The sequence below is a fragment of the Papaver somniferum genome, chromosome 9, assembly GCF_003573695.1.
Source record: "Papaver somniferum cultivar HN1 chromosome 9, ASM357369v1, whole genome shotgun sequence".
NCBI lineage: Eukaryota > Viridiplantae > Streptophyta > Magnoliopsida > Ranunculales > Papaveraceae > Papaver > Papaver somniferum.
Window position 1 is genome coordinate 68,139,511 of NC_039366.1, and position 6,807 is coordinate 68,146,317.

Here is a 6,807-nt window from a genome sequence, read left to right on the forward strand (position 1 = left end):
ATCAACGGTGAAGAGAAGGTTGACTAACATGGATGTGACAGGGGCAGAAGACACTTGTCTGACACGAGCATGCGTCTCAACTACCCGCATTAAACACTCTGAGCAGTGTACGTGTCGATCAACCCGTGGAACGAACGAGGATGACTCTGCGTGATCAAGCAATGAACGAAGACCTCCGCGTGATGGACACAAAGCACAAGAAGATAAGATTCCAACGGCCCTCAGAAACGGGTCCCACACTCTAACCCTATAAATACCCCCTCTCCACCAAGAGAGAGGGGATCGGAAAAAAGAGAGAGAGAAGGAGAGAGAGAAGGATTGTGAGTGTAAGTTTACCTTTTACAATTCACAGACCTATGTAAAATCCAAAGTCATTCGACTACCTCTGTAATCATCAAATGCATAGTGAAACGACAAACCCCGTGGATGTAGGCCTTAGTGATGAACCACGTAAATCCCAGCCTTATTTACATTTCAGCACTTTACATTCATTTGATACTCCACGAGTTTTACTTTTATACTTCGTTTTCTTTATCTTCCTCTATGTGAACGCCTCTGGTGATGATATTAGATGAGGCTATGATAAACCCGAAGGTTTTGAGCCAAGGAATCAATGCAATTGTCTCATCAGTGCGAGTATGTATATAGAGTGCGAACATTGTTTGTGAACATATAGATGCCTTCGTGATTTACATGTTCACAATTTGGCGCTAGAAACAGGGACTTCGTCCCGGTAAAATATTTATCTTATCCTGTGATTTCATCTTAAACTAGCATATGATTGCTCTGCTTCATTAGCTCTGACAGTATTTATCTTTTATTAACTTTACCATATTCAAAAACATACCCGTTATCTTCAATAGCTACGGCAGTATCTATCGAAGCAGTTTAAACTGGTTAAAAGGTTTATTGCTTAGATTCATGGATTTACATTTTTTAGATCTCGTACGGACCTGTCTTTTCGGTGGGTTTTCGTAAATTTTCAAAGGATCTACATGCATTTTTAAAGGGATCTTCTCGCGTTTTCACGTACTTCCAATGAATCCGCACTTTTAATAAAACTATTAACCCATGTATTTTAACTCATATGTTTTAATCAAATGAGCCTCCCTAAAAGTTCTATGTGGCCCTCGGGCAGTTTTTCCCTGTCTTGGAGTAAAGTATTTCGCAAACTAACCCGATCCGCACGGACATTTCTGTTTCTCGATGTTTGAAATTTCTTGTGCAGAAAGAAAGCGACAAAAGGACCCACGATGAAAAAGACGCAGGAAACAGGAAAATCCAAAGCCTCGTCAAAGGAAACATGATCTGTTCTATAGGCTCGTACCTCTGTATCCTTGAGTTCTAAGGAGACAGGAACCACAGTCTGGTTGATGAAACAGGACCGCACGATCAGAGCGTGATTAATGGTTACCCGTTCTATGATGTACATCGTGTGGCTGTAGATGATCGTTCTCAGCTTGGCCTTGGCCTGCTTTGATGATCGTTCGGTCGTCTGACAGACTCCAAAATCTTTTTTTGAGTAATGACTGTGACTTAAGGCTACTTATTTTTTGTGTTGTGGATGCTGAAATGCTTCTACAAATGTTGCTTTCACTGTATAATAACGATTGTGTGACCCCATGTAGTTTTTTTTTTTATTTTTTTGAAGCATGAACTTGTAGCTTCTCATGTCTGTCAGAAAGAGACTACCTTACTTACCCAATAATCCTTGACTTAATTGGAAATTCAAAATCAACATTAATAGATTCAAACACTAGAGAACTCTGCTTTCATACAACGAAACAGCGCCTTAAATAGGCATACCATCACTAAGTGATGTTATCGCTCTACTAAAAGGGCATTTCCAATGGAGCCAGACACCAGATGCATGTGCTGGACATTAGAAGACATCGTGACTTTCTTACCATCGTGTTTGGGTCATTGCAAGGAGAATTGCATAAACTTGAAGTGCATTTTAAGAAGTAAGAGCTTGAAGCTTTCTGTCAGTTGCTTTGTTACAGTTTCATCTTTGGCTCAAATTTAGGGAACGGGGTATCAATTTCAATTTACCCAGATTTCAGCAATATGCAGTATCATCCTTACACTGGTAATCAGGTATTCCACTATACCTGTGGAGGACCCAATCTTGGTAATTTATGTTGTTCTTTCTAATTTGCACAAAAAGTCTCAAACCAAATACTAGTGCGATCTAGAGCTATAGAACTAACAGCACCAGCAGCACTATATAATACACAAATACTATGATATTTAGAGATATAAAAGACGCAATCAAGTTTCAAAAATTAGTTACATTTCAAGTCCTGACGTTTTTAGCAATAGCATCAGAAGCACTGCTACTACTACTGTGTGTACATATTTCATCATCAAACACGTGTATGTAGGAAGACACGTGGAGAGCATGCAGACCAAGTCATCAAAACATGACACACGCCCACAGCCAAGAAGCCCATCCCGTCGACGTCGGATTTTTGGCCGAACAAATCCAAGGGCAGAAGTTAAAAGATGTACCAAAAACACGATGTACTGCGGAGCACCAAATAACTCTCGAAGAGTTACTTTATCTCATCCTCAAAAGAAGCCAAGATCAACGGTGAAGAAAAGGTTGACTGACATGGATGTGACAGGGGCAGAAAACACTTGTCTCACACGAGCATGCATCTCAACTACCCGCATTAAACACTCTGAGCAGTGTACGTGTCGATCAACCCGTGGAACGAACGAGGATGACTCTGCGTGATCAAGCAATGAACGAAGACCTCCGCGTGATGGACACAAAGCACAAGAAGATAAGGTTCCAACGGCCCTCAGAAACGGGTCCCACACTCTAACCCTATAAATATCCCTCTCCACCAAGAGAGAGGGGATCGGAGAGAAGGAGAGAGAGAAGGATTGTGAGTGTAAGTTTACCTTTTACAATTCACAGACCTATGTAAAATCCAAAGTCATTCGACTACCTCTGTAATCATCAAATGCATAGTGAAACGACAAACCCCGTGGATGTAGGCCTTAGTGATGAACCACGTAAATCCCAGCCTTATTTACATTTCAACACTTTACATTCATTTGATACTCCACGAGTTTTACTTTTATACTTCGTTTTCTTTATATTCCTCTATGTGAACGCCTCTGGTGATGATATTAGATGAGGCTATGATAAACCCGAAGGTTTTGAGCCAAGGAATCAATGCAATTGTCTCATCAGTGCGAGTATGTATATAGAGTGTGAACATTGTTTGTGAACATATAGATGCCTTCGTGATTTACGTGTTCACAATTTGGCGCTAGAAACAGGGACTTCGTCCCAGTAAAAGATTTATCTTATCCTGTGATTTCATCTTAAACTAGCATATGATTGCTCTGCTTCATTAGCTCTGACAGTATTTATCTTTTGTTAACTTTACCATATTCAAAAACACACCTGTTATCTTCAATAGCTCCGTCAGTATCTATCGAAGCAGTTTAAACTGGTTAAAAGGCTTATTGCTTAGATTCATGGATTTACATTTTTTATATCTCGTACGGACCTGCCTTTTCGGTGGGTTTTCGTAAATTTTCTAAGGATCTACATGTATTTTTAAAGGGATCTTCTCGCGTTTTCACGTACTTCCAATGAATCCGCACTTTTAATAAGACTATTAACCCATGTATTTTAACTCATATGTTTTAATCAAATGAGCCTCCCTAAAAGTTCTCTGTGGCCCTCGGGCAGTTTTTCCCTGTCTTGGAGTAAGGTATTTCGCAAACTAACCCGATCAGCACGGACATTTCTGTTTCTCGCTGTTTGAAATTCCTTGTGCAGAAAGAAAGCGACAAAAGGACCCACGATGGAAAAGACGCAGGAAGCAGGAAAATCCAAAGCCTCGTCAAAGGAAACAGGATCTGTTCTATAGGCTCGTACCTCTGTATCCTTGAGTTCTAAGGAGACAGGAACCACAGTCTGGTTGATGAAACAGGACCGCACGATCAGAGCGTGATTAATGGTTACCCGTTCTATGATGTACATCGTGTGGCTGTAGATGATCGTTCTCAGCTTGGCCTTGGCCTGCTGTGATGATAGTTCGGTCGTCTGACAGACTCCAAAATCTTTTTTGGAGTAATGACTGTGACTTAATGCTACTTATTTTTTGTGTTGTGGATGCTGAAATGCTTCTACAAATGTTGCTTTCACTATATAATAACGATTGTGTGACCCCATGTAGTTTTTTTTTTGAAGCATGAACTTGTAGCTTCTCATGTCTGTTAGAAAGAGACTACCTTACTTACCCAATAATCCTTGACTTAATTGGAAATTCAAAATCAACATTAATAGATTCAAACACTAGAGAACTCTGCTTTCATACAACGAAACAGCGCCTTAAATAGGCATACCATCACTAAGTGATGTTATCGCTCTACTAAAAGGGCATTTCCAATGGAGCCAGACACCAGATGCATGTGCTGGACATTAGAAGACATCGTGACTTTCTTACCATCGTGTTTGGGTCATTGCAAGGAGAATTGCATAAACTTGAAGTGCATTTTAAGAAGTAAGAGATTGAAACTTTCTGTCAGTTGCTTTGTTACGATTTCATCTTTGGCTCAAATTTAGGGAACGGGGTATCAATTTCAATTTACCCAGATTTCAGCAATATGCAGTATCGGCCTTACACTGGTAATCAGGTATTCCACTATACCTGTGGAGGACCCAATCTTGGTAATTTCTGTTGTTCTTTCTAATTTGCACAAAAAGTCTCAAACCAAATACTAGTGCGATCTAGAGCTATAGAACTAACAGCACCAGCAGCACTATATAATACACAAATACTGTGATATTTAGAGATATAAAAGACGCAATCAAGTTTCAACAATTAGTTACATTTCAAGTCCTGACGTTTTTAGCAATAGCATCAGAAGCACTGCTACTACTACGCAATCAAGTTTCAACAATTAGTTACATTTCAAGTCCTGACGTTTTTAGCAATAGCATCAGAAGCACTGCTACTACTACGGCTACTACTACCCATTGAACAACACCATAAATTAAAATAACTACTCCCTCCGTTCCTTTTTAATATGTTGGTTTTCTAAAATAGATGTTTCAAAAAAATAGGTCGGTTTTCTAATTGGGAAAGTCAAATGTTACTTTAGTTTTCTAGGACCACTTTTCTCTTAACTTCTTTTGATGACAAGTGTCATGTGGGCCATTTCACTTTACTTCTTTTGATGACAAGTGTCATGGAGACCATTTCATTTCACTTCTTTTATTGACAAGTGTCATGAGGACCACTTTCAATGATTAGTTCTCTTAACTTTCTTAATTTTTCTCTAAAAACAAAACCAGCCTATTAAAAAGGAACAAAAGGACTAGCTTTTTACCTCGATAATTAATAAATGACCTTAACACCACCTATAATAACCTGGTTAACTTTTCTTCCTAAAGATCATTCCCTTCCCCGATGTAAACCAGATTTCAATTCCTCATTAATCAAACATATTAAGCTCTAAAAACCAGACATAAACTCCACCCATATGTTGAGAGTTATAAGAACTTCATTTTTCCTAAAAGTGATACAAAACCCCCCAAATATTTTAAAATGTGTAAATTAGATTATTTCCTATTTTAAAAATACCTACCTTACCCTCTTCTTCTCCTTCTCCATACTTAGAATTATCGTCTCTCTATATCCCTCTCTCTCACACCGCATCCACCACCAGGGCCTCTTCCTCCTCCTTCCCATTTCCCCACCACCTCCAACATCATCTCCTACTACCAGGGCCTCTTCCTCCTCCTTCCCATTTCCCCACCACCTCCAACATCATCTCCTACTACTTCTACGACCACAACTATGATCATGAGCCTTCACCAAACCCACATCTTCCTCCTCCTTTTCCCTGCCAATAACAGCAACACCCCTTCCTACTACTTTCACACCACCCCCAAACCCACCACCATGTCCTAATCCTCCAGTAAAACACCAACACCACATCCGTCGCATCATCATCAAAGTATATAGTTTTCAAATTCAGTGATCAATCAAAGGTAATTTTGGACGCCAATTCAGGTTGTTAATTCTTAATACTCAAATTCATTTGTTTATTGGGTGATTTTTCATCAATTTGATATATCAGTTGATCTTTCGAATTCAATTTTTTGTTTTCCATTAATTAAATACTTCCAGATGGAATTAAATCGTAGTTATGGGTAGTGGTGTCGGGTGGTAATGATGATTCAACTGTAAATTGTTGGGTTTTTGGTTATGTTTCGATTAGGGTTTTTAGATCTACTAGTTTTGATTTTTGAATTTGAGTTGATACGGGTGATCTTCATTAGGTGACAAATTTTGTTTTCATCTAATTTTTACTAATTTTTGTTAGTTTTTATCGACGAAACCACTCGTTGCTGATAGATAATATTGTCCATCACCGAAATGGTTGGTGGTTTTTCTTTAAGAAGCCGTGCTCATTGAATATAAAGCAAGTGCAAGATAGTAGATAACAAGATGGTGATGAAATATTATGGTGTTTAGTGGACTTATCGTACGTATTAGAGATCAATATCAAAGGAATAAGAGGTAATTGTGACTGTTCCTTGCTCACACTTAATGTTTATTAGAATAGATTTGCTAGAAAGTAATTTAGTTTTGCGTTTTATAGAAACTTACAGTTGTGAATCCACCAACACTGGTTAAACTAGACTTTAAAAAATGGGAATGTACATAGGGATGAGGAAATGGTGAAAGAGAAATTGTGGATTTTATACACAATATGACCAAATATAATGATGTTAAGTGATTAAATGCAGTTTATGGGTCCTATTTTATCAGG

The 6,807-nt window shown here is 38.7% G+C and overlaps 2 non-coding genes across 2 annotated transcripts; both read left to right on the forward strand.

Annotated features, from left to right (window-relative positions):
* Positions 1–1,289: 1,289 nt before the first annotated feature.
* On the forward strand, positions 1,290–1,505 carry LOC113314679. The gene has a single exon (XR_003342558.1). It is a non-coding gene; the product is annotated as a small nucleolar RNA U3 (small nucleolar RNA).
* Positions 1,506–3,863: 2,358 nt separating this feature from the next.
* Positions 3,864–4,079, forward strand: LOC113314678. The gene has a single exon (XR_003342557.1). It is a non-coding gene; the product is annotated as a small nucleolar RNA U3 (small nucleolar RNA).
* Positions 4,080–6,807: the final 2,728 nt, after the last annotated feature.